This window comes from Canis lupus, chromosome 15 (genome assembly GCF_048164855.1).
Source record: "Canis lupus baileyi chromosome 15, mCanLup2.hap1, whole genome shotgun sequence".
In the NCBI taxonomy this organism is placed as follows: domain Eukaryota; kingdom Metazoa; phylum Chordata; class Mammalia; order Carnivora; family Canidae; genus Canis; species Canis lupus.
Window position 1 is genome coordinate 48461151 of NC_132852.1, and position 16907 is coordinate 48478057.

A 16907-nucleotide genomic window follows, 5' to 3' on the forward strand; every position below is an offset into this window, starting at 1 on the left:
ACATCCACTCGCCTGGCTGCACAGTGCCCCGTCCACGCGGCAGTTCCAGAGCTGTCCCCTCTTCCACCTCGAGAAGCAGCTCCTTGGCTGGAGGACGGTGCTGTGAACTGGTCCTCCCACCGTTAGCCTATGGCCTCTGCTCATCTCTGAAGTTACGAGGGCCAGCGCCTCACCCCCACCCTTTTCATGAAGCTCCTTCACACACTTGTGACGGCTCTTTCTCAGTCTGTTTTCCACCTGGGATCCCCAAACTCCCGTGTGAGTTTTTTAAGTTGTGTGCATGAAGGTTCACTCTGTGCTGTGAGGTCCTGTGTTCCCAAACACCCAGGGTCATGTATCCACCATCCAAGAGTCGCTGCCTAAAGCTCCCTGGTGCTTTGAGCATTCCAACCTCCCAGCTCATGAACATCCTCGAGCCACTGAGAGCAACCTGTCTACCAACACTATATTTCTACACTTTGGCCTCTTCCAGAATGTCCTATCAATTGAATCAACACCACGTAGCCTCTCACTTCTCAATATCCAGCTCAGACCCATGCTGGTAGGGTCGCTCACTCCTTTTCATCACCGAGGGGCAGCCCACCATACTAATGACCAGTTGGTGTACCCATTCACCTACCGAAGCCCAGCGTCATTGCTTCCCACTGGGGTGACTGTGAATAAGGGTGCCTCATATGCAGCTTTTTGTACGGATATCATTTTTTAAATCTGTTGAAAACTACCCAGAAGCACAATTACTGGATCATTCAGTAAGGCTGTTTAGTGTTATCCGAGACTTTGAAGGTCTTCCAAAGCGGCTGTGCCATTTCGCATTCCCACCCGCAGTGAATGAGAGCTCCTGCTGCTCCACATCCTCGCCAGAAATTGGTATAAAACCATTTTCACATTTTAGTCATTCTTTTTTTAGAAAGGATTTTATTTATTTGAAACAGAGAGTATGCACGAGCAAGAGAGAGTATGAGGGGCAGAGGGAGAGGGAGAAGCAGAGTCCCTCTGAGCTGGGAGCCCCATGAGGGACTTGATCCAGGACCCTGCGATCATGACCTGAGCCAAAGGCAGATGCTCAACCAACTGAGCCACCCAGGTGCTCCCATTCCAGTCGTTCTGACAAGCTCTGGTCACATCTCAATGCCGTGGCCCCGTATAGTGACAGGTGATGTCCGGAATCCGTGCATCCTCACTCAAGGTCTGTGTATTGCTTTTAGAGCAACGGCCAACCAGATCCATTGTCTATTTTTTAATCGAGCTGCTTGCTCTTTATTATTGAGTTGTGAGAGTTCTTTGTATATTCTGGATGCACGGCCTTTACCAGGAAGGTGATTTACAAATATTTTTTCCACATCTGTGGCTAGAGATTGCTCAATTTTACTGATTTTCCAAGGACCTAGTTTTTCATTTTGTTGATTTTATTTATTGTGTACCTGTTTTCAATGTTGTTGACTTCTGGCCTAATTGTTATGATGTACTCTGTCCCGCTTGCACGAGCCCTAAATTGTTCGTCTTACTCCATTTCCCATAGCGGAAGTTCAGGTGACCAGCTTTAGATCCTCCTTGTTTTCTCATATGTGCATTTCCATGCCGTACATTCCCCTTCACCAACTGCATTAGCTGCATTTCACAAATTTTGATAAGTTGAATTTTCCAGAGCTTTAGCACCCATAAAGGAAGCAGACACACTTCCCAGCACTACACCAATGCCAATACCAAAACCAGGTAAGATATTATAAGAAATGTATCTTCTCTCAAGACTTCTTCTTTGATCTATAGGGTTTTTTTTTTAATGTGTTGTTTAAATTAGCAAATACGTGAAGATTTTTCAGCTTTCTGCTCTTTATTTCTAGTTTAATTTCATTATGGTCTGAAAACATACTTTATATGGATCTATTCCTTTAAATATGTGAAAGCAGGGGCTCCTGGGTGGCTCAGGTGGTTGAGCCTCAGACTCTTGATTTCCCCTCAGATCTCTGGGTCATGAGACCAAGGCCCAGGTCAGGCTCCACATTCAGTGGGGCGTCTGCTTGGGATTCTCTGTCTCCTGCTGCTTCTGCACACCGCCCAACTCCGTGCAAGCTCTGTCTCTCTTAAATGAATGAATGAATGAATGAATGATATTCTCGAAAAAAGTGAGAGGTTCTGGCCACACGGCCCATCCTTTCAGACAGGATGGATAGTAGGGTCGTGGCTGGGGTCCGCGGGGCTGGAGGTTCAGGCTCAGATCTGAGCCCCACGCCCCGAGCTGTGCACACCTCCTGCCGCTCATCAGCGCTGGTGCAGCAATGTCCTTCCCCGCCCATGGCTCCGGGTCCCCGTCACATGGGCCACGCGGTTGCCATCAGGACAACAGGTGCTTAGGAAGGCGCCAGGGGCAGAGCACGTGCCCCGTGCATTTTGGCTGCCGTGTGCTGCGCAGGGCCGCGCCCTTGAAGGCCGGCTGGGCACGTCTGCGAGACGGCAGGTGGAGCTCAGGGCGGTTCTGAAGGTGGCCTTATCGACCCGCTTCCCGGGATGGGGGTGTCTACGGGGGTCCCTGTGCTGCCGTCCCCTCTGCTCCTGACGTTTCCCGTTTCCACGGTGGATTCCACCCCTGAGTCTGAGAGTGGGGGGTGTGGAGTCCTGGCCCCCCCAGAGGACCCTCCCACGGATGACTTCCCCTTGCACCTGGAAGTGGGGACTCACACACCAGGACGGGAGCGAGTGTGAGGCCTGGTGCTTGCCGGGCGCCCTCCCATCGGTCTCAGACGCCCCTGGTGGCAGACAGTCCCCGGCACTGACACTGCGGCTCCTGGACACAGGGGGTGTCACTGTCCATCATTCCTTCATCCACTCAACAAGTCATATACATCCAGGAATAAGATTCTGGTGTTTCCCGACAGACACTTGAGTGTCAGCCCTTGGCATGGTGAGCCCAGTGCCATAAGCGAGGACAGCACAGGTGGCCCCCTCCCTCTGGGCCACGGACCTCACACAGAGGAGCACGCTGGCACACCGGGACACGGTGACAGGTGATATCGCAGGGAGGAGGAGTTTGGGCCTGGGTGGGGGGCGGGCTGGTCTGCAGGGTAGCATGGAGCCAAGCCCTGAAGGCAGACAAAAAACCAGATGTAGGGAACATTTTGTCCTGTCCTTCCGTGGTTATTCATCACCCCCAGGGCCCCTGGGCGTCTGGTGTCAGGTTGTTGAGACTCTCGTCCACCCTCAGCCTCAAACCCACTTGTTTTCAGTGAGACCAGTGAGCACATCAGGAATCTCTGGGGAAAGAGAGAACCAAGGTCAAAGAGAATGAAGGGTTTTCAAAAACCATAAAGTGACATAAGTTCCTGAGATTCCTGGTGAGGACAGACTTGGTCTCGGCGCATTCCCAGCACGGAGCCCCCGAGCCCCCCCGGATTCCCTAAGGCGGGGGCTCAGGTGTCTCCTGTTATGCTGAGGAGGTGAGGTCAGGAAAACACCTGATGGGGGGCTGGTTGCCAGGGGGCCGACCACGTGCTTACAGGTGGGACCCCCCAGCCCCAGCCCCACCCCCAGCCTCTGCCCTCGGGAGGGGCGGGGCCGCAGGGTGAACCCACAGCCATGACTGGTGATTTCATCAATCCCGTCCTTGGGATGAAGCCCCAGAAACCCCCACAAGGACGGGGTCTGGGGAGCTCCCGGGCTGGTGAGCAGGTGATGTGGGGACCATGGGCCCTGGGGGCCTGGGAAGACAATGCCCCCCCCCCCCCCCGGCAGCTCTCCCTTCTGGCTGTGCACCTGTGTACATGATAAAGTTATCACATCCTTCAACAAGCTGGTAAACGCCCGTGTCTCTCGTTTCTGTGAGCTGCTGCAGCAAATTACCTGGCCCCAAGGAGGGGGTCCCCAGAGCCTCCAATCTGCAGCTGGTTGGTCAGAAGCACTGGTGAGAGCCTGGGGTTGGGACGCAGGGTGGGTGTTGGGGTGTTGGGGTGGGTAGTCGGGGGCCAGATGGGGGATGGGACACAGGACGATCTTCCAGGTCTGGGCACTTACCCGTGAGATCAATGTTGTTTCCAAATACTGTCAAAATCCAGGTGAATTGTAGGACATCCGGCTGGTGTCGTGGAGAGTTCTTGGGTGGAGGGCAACCCCCCCAACACACACACACACACACACACACACACACACACACACACCTGCTGGAATTGGCCCAGAACCTTTCCCACTCGGTGAGCAGAAGTGTGCCGGGTCCCAGGACCACCATTGGATGCGTTCCCCAGGCCCCGGAGCTCTGCGCTGGCCCCAGATGAGGCTGTGGGGTCAGGGGCACAGGCTGAGCTGGGGTCTGGACGCCAGTTCCAAGAAGCCAGCGTGCTTGGTGTGGCCAAGGACTTGGCAGGACCGCCGCCCCACGTCCCTTGGGTCACCCAGTGGAGAACCCGGCAGAGGACAGTGGGGTGGGAGCTGCAGAGACGGGCGCCCTCCGGGAGCGGGGGAGTAGGACCCCGTAAAGGACGCCACCGAGGCGGCCGAAGCCAGTGCGCAGAGGGCGGAAGGGGGCGACCGGGCAGGCGAAGGCCTGGCTCCCCCGGGCAGCGGGGGACGCTGGCGGCAGGTGCAGCAACGGCCGAGCCTCTCCCGTGGGCCGCCAGCCTGGCCCCTCCTCGCTCGTTCTGGCCCCGGGCCGCTGTTTGCAGGCCTCAGGGGCCCGGGCTCCCCTCTGCTCCCCCCCGGCCTCTGGGCGCCCAGAAGCTTCCAGGGAAGAAGCGGGCCTCGTCATCGGGGAAACGGGACCGATTTCCGTGCTGACCTGAGAGCTCCCTGGGGCAGCACCTGTGTCCCCCGCTAACCTCCCGTGGGAACCGCACTTGACACCTCACCCCGACCCCAGAAGGCTGGGTAAACTGAGGCCTCAGTGTCTGTCACGGGGGAAGCCAGGAGTGGCCAGGATGGCATGAGACGGGCGTGTGGGGTGCAGAGGAGCGCGGCTCGGCCCCCAGCTCGGCCCCCGCCGGCCGGGGCTCACCTTCCTCTAGACTCTTCACGGAAAGAGAGAAGCCCCGCGGGGCTCGTCACCTGTTCCCCAGCCGAGGTCGTCGTGGGGAGAATCTGGAGCTTCGGCCGCAGCTGCAGGAGCCCACAGGGCCCAGGCCCCCACCCGGTGGCAGGTGCCCGGAGCCCGCACGAGCCGCCACCAGGAAGGGCCCGGACACCAGGGGCCCCAGGTTTGCCGCTTCTGCTGCGTGGGGGGTTAGTTCTGGGCGATCCTGTTCTGTGCGATTCCGTGGGTTCCTGCGGTGCCCCCCACGGGCAGGACCAGACCGTCCATCCCAGCAGGTCCCACCCCCTCCCGGCCCCCCGGCCCTGACTGCGGGCACCAAAATTCTGCTCCCCATTTCCAAGCTTTTGTCACTTCACGAATGTGCTACAGATGGAACCCCACAGTGACCCGGCGACAGCGTGAGCCTCGGGAACATCGCCACGTCGTGTGTAGCAATAACTTGTTCACTTTAGGGGCTGAGAGCGGCTCCTGGGGGATGGGCCCAGCCCGCGGGACCACTGCCCACTGCAGGGCACCCGGGCGGCTCCCAGGTCAGGGGCTCTTACCAATAAAACTGCTTTGACTATTCATGGACAGGTTTCCAGGGAAAATAATTCCATTTCTCTGGGATGCATGCCCAGAGGTGCAGTTTCTAGGTCACACGGTAGCTGCACGTTTAGTTTAAAAAAAAAAGATTTTATTTTTTCATGAGAGACACAGAGAGAGAGAGAGAGAGAGAGAGGGAGAGAGGGAGAGGCAGAGACCCAGGCACAGGGAGAAGCAGGCTCCATGCAGGGAGCCCGACGCGGGACTCAATCCCGGGACCCCGGGGTCACGCCATGGGCCGCAGGCGGGTGCTTAACCGCGGAGCCACCCAGGGGTCCCCGGTACGTTTAGTTTTGAAGAAGCCAGCAGACTGGTCTCCCAGCGCCTGTGCCATCTAACCACGGCCAGCCGTGGAGGAGAGATCCAGGTTCCCCCGGCGTTTGGTGGCTGCAGGAGGAGCTGAGAGGGGTGACGGCCGCTGGACCCACGAGGCCATCAGCTGCCAGGGGCTGCCCATCCCCTCCTGCCCTCGGGTCGCAGCTCTGCCCGCTGCTTCCATGGGGTGCAGCTGCCAGACGGCGCGTGTAGCTGGGCCACCTGGATGGCGCGTGTGACGGAACTCGTCAGGCTCACTCCTTAACTCGCAAGATTCCAGCGGGCAGGGACGGAGACCCACTGGTCACGCAGCCACTCACGACCAGCCTGGCAAGTACGTTCCTTTGCTTATTCAACCTGCCACCCACCAGCCAGGAGGGGCTTCCTGTGTCTTGGATCTCACCTGCCCTCTGCGAGTGCAGGGGCCCATGTCCAACCAATGGAGAGGTCACTTGTTACCGTTCTGAGCGGTGTGCAGTGATGTCCCACTGTGGTTTCCATAACGCGTCCCTGATGGCTGTGTTGCTGGGCATCACCTCCTGTGCTTCGCTGCCAACCCTACCTCCTTGTCAAGAGACTGACTGCCGTCTCTGCCCATTTTGTGATTGGATCGCGCATTACTGTTAACTTGTAAGGTTTTATCTATTCTAGATACTAGTTCTCTTTGGAACATATGGTTTGCAAATTTTTTCTCCCAGCCTGTAATCTTTTCATCCTGGTCACGTGGTCCTGCACAGAGCACGAGTTTGAGTTTTTGATTCCGCTGAGGTCCAATTTATCCATCTTCCTTTTATGGATGGTGCTTTTGGTGTCAAGCCTAAGAACTCTGGCCCTAGACCCTGAAGAGCTTCCCTTTTTCCCCAAAAGTTGTGGTTTCACTCTTTACACTTAAGTGCAGGACCTACTTAGAGTTCATTTCAAGGTGTAAAGTGTAGGTCAGGTTCATTTTCTGAGTGTGCCTGTGGATGTCCAACGGCTCCAGCACAACTTGTTGTTAGACCTGCCTTCCTCCACTTAAGCGCTCTTGCATGTTTGTTGAAAGTCGGTTGGGCTCCTTTGTGTGGGTCCATGGCCAGATTCTCTGTTTTGTTCAACAGTCTGTGTCTATCATCCCCCGATACCACACTGTCCTGGTTACAGTAGCTACCTAAGGCTTACCACAGCCTACAGTTTGCAGAGCAAGACACACTCCCCAGTGTCGTCGAGCCAAGGAAAGAACCTCAATCCCACCATGACAACATGTGACCCGGGGCAGGACTCTTTCTACCAGAGCCAGCCAGCTGGTCAGTGTCTAGGGTGGGCAAGGAGTCTAGGATCTAGCAGGAAAGGGACGACCTCCCCACCAGCCACTCGTCACTGAATGGGGTCCCTGGTCAGTCCCTCCCGTGGATGTTTCTTTCCACTGCTTTGATGGAAAGACTCCCTTGTCCCCTTTTGCCAGCCTCAGGGCCTGGACCACCTCCCTCTGTTGGGTCGGGGAGTGTAAGATCCCCCCCACTGAATTGCTGTTCATCCCTCGGGTCCCACGGTAGCCTACCCTCCTCCTTCCTCTCGCTGCCTCTTGCTTTATTTCCAGGGCAAAGAGGAATATGGAGAAGCAGGTCTACTCTACTATGTCCAGGCTGGAGGCCTCGCTGTATTATTTTTATGTAGCAGATCTTTGGTTCAAACTCACGTCTTTCACCCTAATTCTCCCTCTGCATCTTTTGTGCTATAATGACTCTCAAAGACAAGTTTTCAAGCAAATGAACAGCATGACAATTCGGATCGTTAAGGGACTCCAACACCATCAGCCCCGGGTGTTGTTTCAGGGCTTCCAGATGCCATACGTGATACGTGAATGAGCTTCAATCCTCACAACATGCCAATTGTCCATGTAGACCAGCCCACATTGTTGCAAAATTCAAAAAACATAAAAAATCTGTCTTCTTTCAAGAAATGACGGAAGCCTAGGAAAGCTATGACTCGAAACCCTTGACACATATTCATTATGTAAATCTATTGTCACACCAAGTGTAGAAATAAAAGGAAAAAAAAGAACTCAAGTAAATCTCACATAGACCAGAATCGTAACCATGACTCCAGTGCTCCAGGCTCCCCCAGAGAGCACTATAATTAGTGTTCTAATTCTGCTACACCCCCACAACCAAATGCTCGGTTTTCATGGTGTGGTTAGAGAGGCAGCACTTTGTAGATGGGACACCAGGAGTATGGAGCTGGTGGCAGCACATCATGAAACCCCTAGTGGTGTGTGAACAGCTATTGAACACCTCAATCCCCAGGTCCCTCCTCCCAGACATTCCCCAGAAAGTCTGGCACCTCGCTTTCCTCAAAACCTCCTGGAACAGAGTTTCCAAGTGGTCAGAGACTTGGGGTTAGTAGGACCTGAAGCTATGGACGAAATGATAAACTGAAGACTTGAATGGTGAGGAACAGCAGCACACAGCTCATTCACCTGGTCCTTCTCTCACTAATTCAGCAATCCTTGAGTAGCGACTTTGAGCCACACAGAATGTCAGAGGCGCTCATGGAGCCTTAGGATCCACAGAAAGACCCAAACTGAAGAAGTACTAAACATAATTAAACAATAGAAAACACTAGAGGGACAACTTCCCAGTGCAAAGGAAACCTATGTGAGGGTCCCATATTGGCCTGGGGAGTTAGAGAAACCCACACTAGGAAGGGGAATCTGGACAAGACAGAGTCTGAGAGTGATAGGCTGCCCTAAAGCACCTGTGACTTCCCTGCTCTCAGCCATGGCGCCATCTGAGACAGCCACCCAGAGCCAACCTTCTCAAAGTCCCTCCAGAACTATCCAGAGCAGCCTTCCCAAACCCAGTCCTCCCATAGCCATCCAGACCCACTTTCCTAAAACTTATATTACAAAAGTATAATCCCATATATTAAAGGGGCTCATTGAACCCCAATCACAAGAATCATGACAAAAACTACATGTCGTACCATTTTGCCCAAAACCACGAACAAAGAGAAAATCTTAAAAGCAGCAGAGAAATAAGACAACTACACGGAGAAGGATGAAGGTAAGGGCGAGTGCTAACTTCTTATGAAGACTTCTCGTTGAAGACAATGAAGAAATTTCTTTACCATTTGAAGAAAAATAACTGTAAACCTAGAATTCTTTACCCAAAAAGAATATCTTTCAAAAAATGAAAGTAAAATAAAATATTTTCCATCCATACTATAGCCAGAAGAACTTACCTCCAGCAAACAGAAGAAAAATTACACCAGATGGAAATCTGGACCAACGTAAAGGAATGCAGAGCATCAGAAATGATAAGTAGATGGGAAATTATGAAGACTTAAAAATGAATTAACCTTTATAAAAGATAGCTGAATGTTTAGAGCAATAATGACAAAACTATATTGTGGAATGTATAACATATGTAAAAGTAAAATACGTTACAATAATAGCACAAAGAACAGAAAGGAAGAAGTAGGAGCATAGTGTAAGTTGCATTTACTATATGGGAAGGGGCACGATCTTGCTCAAAGGCAGGTCAATTAAAGATTTATATCATAAACTCTAAAAAACTAAATAAACCACTAAAGTATCACAATAAAAAAATAGCCAATAATGTAGCAACATAAATGATATGGAATTATTAAAAAGAAATGGTCAATGAATCCAAGAGAAAGTAGAGAAACAAGAAAAAGAGAACAAACAAACGGGACAGTAGAAAACAAGTAGCAAGTGGATAGAATTAGACTCAACCATGTCCATAATCACAGTCAGTATAAATGGTCCAAAACCCACTTAAAAGTTAGAGATTGTCAGATCCAATGAAAAACCACAGCCCCAGCACATAATAGCCACCAGAAAAATGACTTTATTTCTTTTAAGGTTTTATTTATTTATTTGAGAGAGAGAGTGAGAGGACAAGCAGGCAGAGCAGCGGAGGTAGAAGGAGAAGCTGAGCAGGGAACCTGACTCGGGACTCTATCTCAGGACTCCAAGACCATGGCCCAAGCCAAAGGCAGACACCCAACCTACTGAGCCACCCAGGCGCCCCGAGAAAGTGACTTGAAATGCAAAGACACAAATAAGTTAAATGTAAAGGATGCAAAAAGATATTCCATACTAATCAAAAGCAAGTAGTCGCAGGTTAATGTCTGACAAGGTTGATTTCAGACCCAGACTGTTAGAGGGGAGACACAGAACTATGTCCTGAAGAAATAGATGTCCGATCATCAAGAGGACATGACAAAAGTCCTAAGTGCTTATGTACCTAACAGAGCTTCAGGATACATGAAGCAAACATGATAAAGACAAGGAGGTAGAAACAGTAGAGTCACGGATTTCAACATCCCTCTCAGTAAATTGATGGCGGATGTAGACAGCCCATCAGTTACAACACCGAGGACCTGACCTGAGGGACATTCCAGAAGAACATGATACTTGGCAGCAGCAGAACATACATTCTTTCCAAGTGCAAATGGAATATTTGTCAAGATAATCCATAGTCCGGGCCATGAAACAAATCTTAACAAATTGTGAAGGATTTTAGTCATAAAGATATGTTCTCCAATCACGAAATGAAATTAGGTTGTAAATCAATACTAGAAACATGTCTTGAAAATCTGTGAATGTTTAGTAACTAAATAAAATGTTTTCAAATAAGACATTGAACAAAGAAGAAACTTTAAGAAGAAATTAGAAAGGGTTTTGAACTGAGTGACAATGAAATGCACTGTATCAACACGTGCAGGCTGCCGCTGGAGCAGCATCTGGAGGGAAACACATATCACTTAGCACCTACCCTAGAAAAGTTTGTTTAAAACCAACAATTCCAACTTCCATCTTCCATCTTAGGAAACTGGGGGGGGGGGGGGAATAAAAATCAACATAGTACGAGAAGGAAAAAAAAATCATACGGATGAGAATGGAAATCCATGAAAAAAAAAAAAAGCAAAACAACAGCAAGAATCAATGAAACAGAAAGCTGGTTCCTTCAGAAAATTGATGTAATGAATAAGTCTTTGGCTAGATTGACCAGGAAAACCAAGAGAACAAAAAAGTCACGAACAGCAGGAGTGAGAAGTGGCAGCCCTTCAGGTGATATAGATATTAAGAGCATAATAAGGGACTATTGTGGACAGACGCATGCCAATAATTCTGACAACTAAGACAAAGTGGGCAAGGTCCTTGGATGACAAACTACCGAAGCTCACTCAAGAAAAGAAGACAAACAGCCTTATGTCTGTTAACAAAATTGAATTTGTAGTAAAAACCAAGGGACAGATAAAATTCCAGGCCCAGGGAGCTCCACTGGGGGAATCCACCAAATATTTAAGAAATAAAATGGGGCACCTGGGTACCTCAGTCGGTGATGCAACTGCCGTCAGCTCAGGTCATGATCTCAGGGTCCTGGATTCAACCCTCATGTTGGGCTCCCTGCTCAGCGGGGAGTCCGCTTCTCCTTCTGCCTCTGCCCCTCCCCCCACTCATGCGTGCACTCGCTCTCGCTCTCTCTCACTCACTCAAATAAATAAATAAAATCAAGAAAAAAAAAAGAAAAAGAAATCAAACCAATTCTAGACAAACTGTGCAGAGAAGTGGACGAGGGCCTGCCCATAAGTGGCCAGAAGTCTCTGCTACCAAAACCAAAGACATTCCCCCAAAATAAAATAAAATAAAATAAAATATAATATTTTCACAAGCATGGGTGTAAACATTCTCAACATAGTGTTAATAAATTGAAGCTAACAATATTTAAAAAGATAAATCACAACCAACTGAGGTTCAATGCAAGGTTGGTTTAAAATTAAACTATTGGGGACACCTGGGTAGCTCAGTGGTTGAGCATCTGCCTTCAGCTCAGGTCATGATCCCAGGGTCCCAGGATCGAGTCCTGCATCGGGGTCCCTGCAGGAAGCCTGCTTCTCCCTCTGCCTATGCCTCTGCCTCTGTGTGTGTGTGTCTTTCATGAATAAGTAAACAAAATCTTTTTTAAATAATCAAATTAAATTAACAACTAGTATAATCCACCATATTAATAGGCAGAAAGGAAAACGCACATGTCATCTCAATGCAGAAAAAGCAGCATCCATCCCCAGCAAATTAAAAACAGAAGGGAACTTTTTCAAACTGATTAAAGTCGTGTACAAAAACACCATAGGTAACATCACATTGACAGAAGAGCAGTAGACACTTTCCCTCTGAGATCAGTGACAGGACAAGGCCTCCACTTTTCACTGTTCTGTGTGACATTCTTATGCGGTTCCAGCCACTTCAGTAAGACAGGAAAAAGAAATAAAAGGGAGCAGAGAAAGAAAAGTCTTTTCAGCAAATCTGTGGTGAAACAGCTAGAGATAGATAAATACCAAAAAAGGAACGAGAAGAAGAAAGAAAAGAAGGAAAAGGAAAGAAAGAAGAAAGAAAGAAAGAAAGAAAGAAAGAAAGAAAGAAAGAAAGAAAGAAAGATAGAAAGAAAGAAAGAAAGAAATTGATAAATTGCATCATATACAAACATAAAGTTAACCACGGTCCTAAATGTACAGCCTGAAACATCACACTTCCACAAGAAAATATAAGAAAATGTCTTTTTATTTATGTTGGACTAAGATTTCTCTGATGCAACATAAATATGATCCATAAACACGAAAAAATGATAAATTAATCTTCATGAAAATGTACAACTTCTGCTCTTATAAAGAATAAAAAGACAAGCCACAGATGGAAAGACAATATTTTCAAAATACGTCTCAGCAAACCACCAAAACTGAGGAAGCAAACCAAGAAAGAAAGAAAAAGACAGGAGTTCCACCAGCCAGAGAGCAAGCAGGAGAGGGGTGAAGAATTTCCCAAGACCTTGTCTTGGGAAAGGGGCTTGTCTGTCCGCGGAGCAGGAGAGATGCGTGCGAGACCGACAGTGTTCGCCACAACAGCTGCTGTGTATTGAGTGTATGAAGAGGAGATTTTTCCACTCAAGGATGAATTTCTGATGGTGTGATGGTTAATCTGATGTGTCAGGTCGCCTGGAGTGTGGTCTCAGAGAGCCGGTCAAACACTTTTCTGGCTGTTCCTCTGAGGGTGGCTTTGGATGAGATTAACATTTAAATCAGGCGGGATCCCTGGGTGGCGCAGCGGTTTAGTGCCTGCCTTTGGCCCAGGGCGCGATCCTGGAGACCTGGGATCGAATCCCAAGTCGGGCTCCCGGTGCATGGAGCCTGCTTCTCCCTCTGCCTATGTCTCTGCCTCTCTCTCTTTCTCTCTGTGTGACTATCATAAATAAATAAAAATTTAAAAAAATTTAAATCAGGCAATTTTGAGTAAAGCAAATCACCCTCCATAATGTGGGTGGGCCTCGTCCAATCAGGTGAAGGCCTGCCTAGAACAAAGGCTGACTCCCCCGAGCAAGGGAGAAGTCTGCTCTTCCTGGGCCTCCAGCTGCCGGCCTTCCCCCCGCAGATTTTGGAGTCACCAAGTCTCCACCATCGTGTGAGCCAACTCCCTAAAGTAGATCTACTTACACACTTACCTCCAGTTGGTTCTGTTTCTCCCTGACTCACACGGCTGGCTTTCCAGACTGCGAGGGGTCTGTTGGCCACCGACACCCGGACTGTTAAGCCAGAGTCACACGCGGACCATGTTGATTAGGCCTCATCCTGCCTCACGAACCATAATTTCCAGAAATGAAAACTTGTGCGAGCCTGGAAATGGCAAGTGAGCCTCCTAGGTTTCCGAGCTGCACCTGGTGCTTACGTGTTAGGAAACACCCTCACTGGCCATCGGTCTGATTCTGCGGCAGAGCCGTGTCTGCACCGCGGGTGGGAGGAGGCGTGAGTTTGTGCGTGGGGAGGCATGCGAGGGGGCGCCAATCTGTCCCTTCCACGCAGGAACGCGGACAGCACCCGAGCCTGGAAACCAAGAAGTTGCAGCAGATACTCATTCTTCAGATACAAGGACGCGGAGAACAGACAAGCATCTCAAAGGGTCCAGAGTGGCTGCATCTGGGGCCTAAGAGTTTGGGGTGGGCAGGGACCGAGCAGTGATCACGGCTTCCCTTCAAAGTCCAGAGCTTTTGTCCTACAAATTATAAAGTTACAGCTTATAACCTCTTGGTGTCAGTTTATTAAAAAAAAAAAAAAAAAATCAGTCGACCAGATATCTGAAACCGCCACATGGAAGACACTGTGCTGGGCTCAGCGGTAGACAGGCAGAAGTAAGAAGAGAATTAATGTCCTCAAAAAGCTTCAGAAGATTTAGGCATTTTCAACCAGAGCAGTCAAATATCTGAACCATGTAATAAACAGTATCAAACAACTGAAAACAATAAAAGTGATACAAAAAAATAAAAAAAGAATGTGTAACTGGATTGTCTCTGGTCTTCCCAAGACACCACAAACTTAACAAATGCATTTAGGTTTTACTAACAACCAAAGCAAAATCACCTAAGTCCAGAAAAACACTTTTCATTTCATTTCTTTTCTTTTCTTTCTTTTCTGTTGTCTTCATCAATTTATATGAACCAAATCCATTGTGAAATGAGAGTAGCAAGTATCTCAGAGGAAATCGTTGCTTAACTGTTGGAGGTTAATGTGTGTGAAATTAATCTGGACCTGAATTTTGATGTGATATTTGTATGGAAAGGAGAGTTATTTTTTAAGGTGTTGGAGCCTAGAGCTGTACTGGGTAAACTATCATATGAATAAAATGAAAGCATATATATACCTGCTGAAAAAAAAAAAACAATACAAAAAAACCAAAAGTGCATTGTTTGTTAGAATTTTAGGCTCATTAGGAGAAAAGATGACAATGCTTCAGACTGGAACGTTTCCCTCCATTTTGCATCCATCCACACTACACTGAACACAGCTACAACCTCGTGTGACACATCTCTGCTAGAGAGGAAAATGTAGCTTGGTATCTCGATCACACAGATATTAAAACAAGTGCATTTTCCTCTCTTTAAACTGATGATGACCTATGGCTAATCCCCAAGCCTATTTCACTGGGTGACAAAAACTAAAACCCTATCAGTCATGCATGAACAGCTATTTATTTTGTTTAAAGCCAGTCAAGTATTAAAGATATGAAACACAATAATACATCTAGATCTCTTCAGTCTAGAAAAATATATCATTATTTGGATGACAGTTCTAGCATACTCGGTACTGCACAAAGGCTTTCTCTAGAATGGATAAAATTAACAAATAGCCATAAGGAAATTAAGATTATTTTCAAAAAGAAAATAACACACAGCAGTAAACAGAAAGAGGAAAACTCACTTAGATAGAGGATGTGCTGGTACTTAAGACCAAACTGACAACTTGTTTCAGAAAAGCACAACCTTTCCTGGAATTAAGACCAGGGAGAGGGATCCCTGGGTGGCGCAGCGGTTTAGTGCCTGCCTTTGGCCCAGGGCGTGATTCTGGAGATGCAGGATCGAATCCCACGTCGGGCTACCGGTGCATGGAGCCTGCTTCTCCCTCTGCCTGTGTCTCTGCCTCTCTCTCTCTCTCTCACTGTGTGCCTATCATAAATAAATAAAAATTAAAAAAAAAAAAAAAAAAAAAAAAAGACCAGGGAGAAACCGGCCCCTGGATCTCACAGGAAGATCTGACCTATTTTCTGGAGCGGCAACCTGAGCACTATCTTAATAATACAAATATGCATTTTATAAGGCCACTTCTTTAAACATCCTTAAGTGCACGTCATTACCACAAACACTGGGAAGTCCATTCTGCCTTAGAAAACAAAAGCAATAAAAAATAAATTTATTATTAAAAAAAAGAAAACAAAAAGAGAACAAAAGCAAGGCAGGGAGGGCAAGGGGCTCTCCTGCGCGGTGCTAAGGCCAGGGGGAGCGGAAGCACACGAGGAAGGGAAGGCAAGGAACGTGCGCTCAGGCCTGCAGGGCAACCGCAGCCCAGAGGCCCAGAGGCCCAGAGGCCCAGAGGCCGGAGCCCCTCGCAGCTCCTGAGCACTGGGCCGCAGGAGGAGCAGGGCCGCCACTGCTCCAGGGAGGCTGCGGAGCCAGAGGCAGGCGGGACCCGGAGAGAGGGATTTCCATCCCCTTGCGGATGAGCCCCGAGAATGAACTCTAACGAGGTCCAAATCCCTTGCCAAGAAAGTAAGGTGGAAACTTCAGCCAACACATGAGGATCTGAGAACCCGACCTTCTGGACCACTGACACCTCTGTTCACTTCCACCAGGAACGTTCATCAAGTCGCAGTTAGAAAACACCCATTTCAGCAAGAAAACACTTGTCAGGAAGCAACCAAAGAACACTGAAATTACCCACTTAATTGGGAACTATTTCCTAGACACTGACAAGATAGCTTTCGTGGAAGATATATACTTATCTCTATAGGCACCTTAATAAGTTGTTAGTTTAAATCAGTAACATATAAAAGGAAATTTTCTAGAAATAATAAATAACCTTGGTTTTAGATGAATTGATGTGACTTCTATTTTTCCACATAGAAGTGATCGTTTAGCAGGGCTATATGTCTGTTCGGTCCTACTTGTTCACAACTAAACCGTGGCAAATGATCACAAGATATTAATTCTATTCTACCCTGGATACTGTCTGCAGATGGAGAAATGGGAAAAGACAGAAGAAACAGAGTCCTGAGCTCATGCAACACTGAGGCAATAACATAGGCCAACCTGGGATCCCTGGGTGGCGCAGCGGTTTAGCGCCTGCCTTTGGCCCAAGGCGCGATCCTGGAGACCTGGGTTTGAATCCCACGTCAGGCTCCCGGTGCATGGAGCCTGCTTCTCCCTCTGCCTATGTCTCTGCCTCTCTCTCTCTCTCTCTCACTGTGTGCCTATCATAAATAATAAAAAAAAAAAAACATAGGACAACCTCTCACTCCTTAACATAAGCAAGCCGAGGTGTAAACATAAGCATATGTTTTCCTCCATTTTGGCTCGAGAGTTATTTCTGGTATAAATATATTTTTTTTTACAACAAAAAAGAGCCTATAAGCACTATTTTTCTTAAAATGGGCCATCATTAAAAAAAA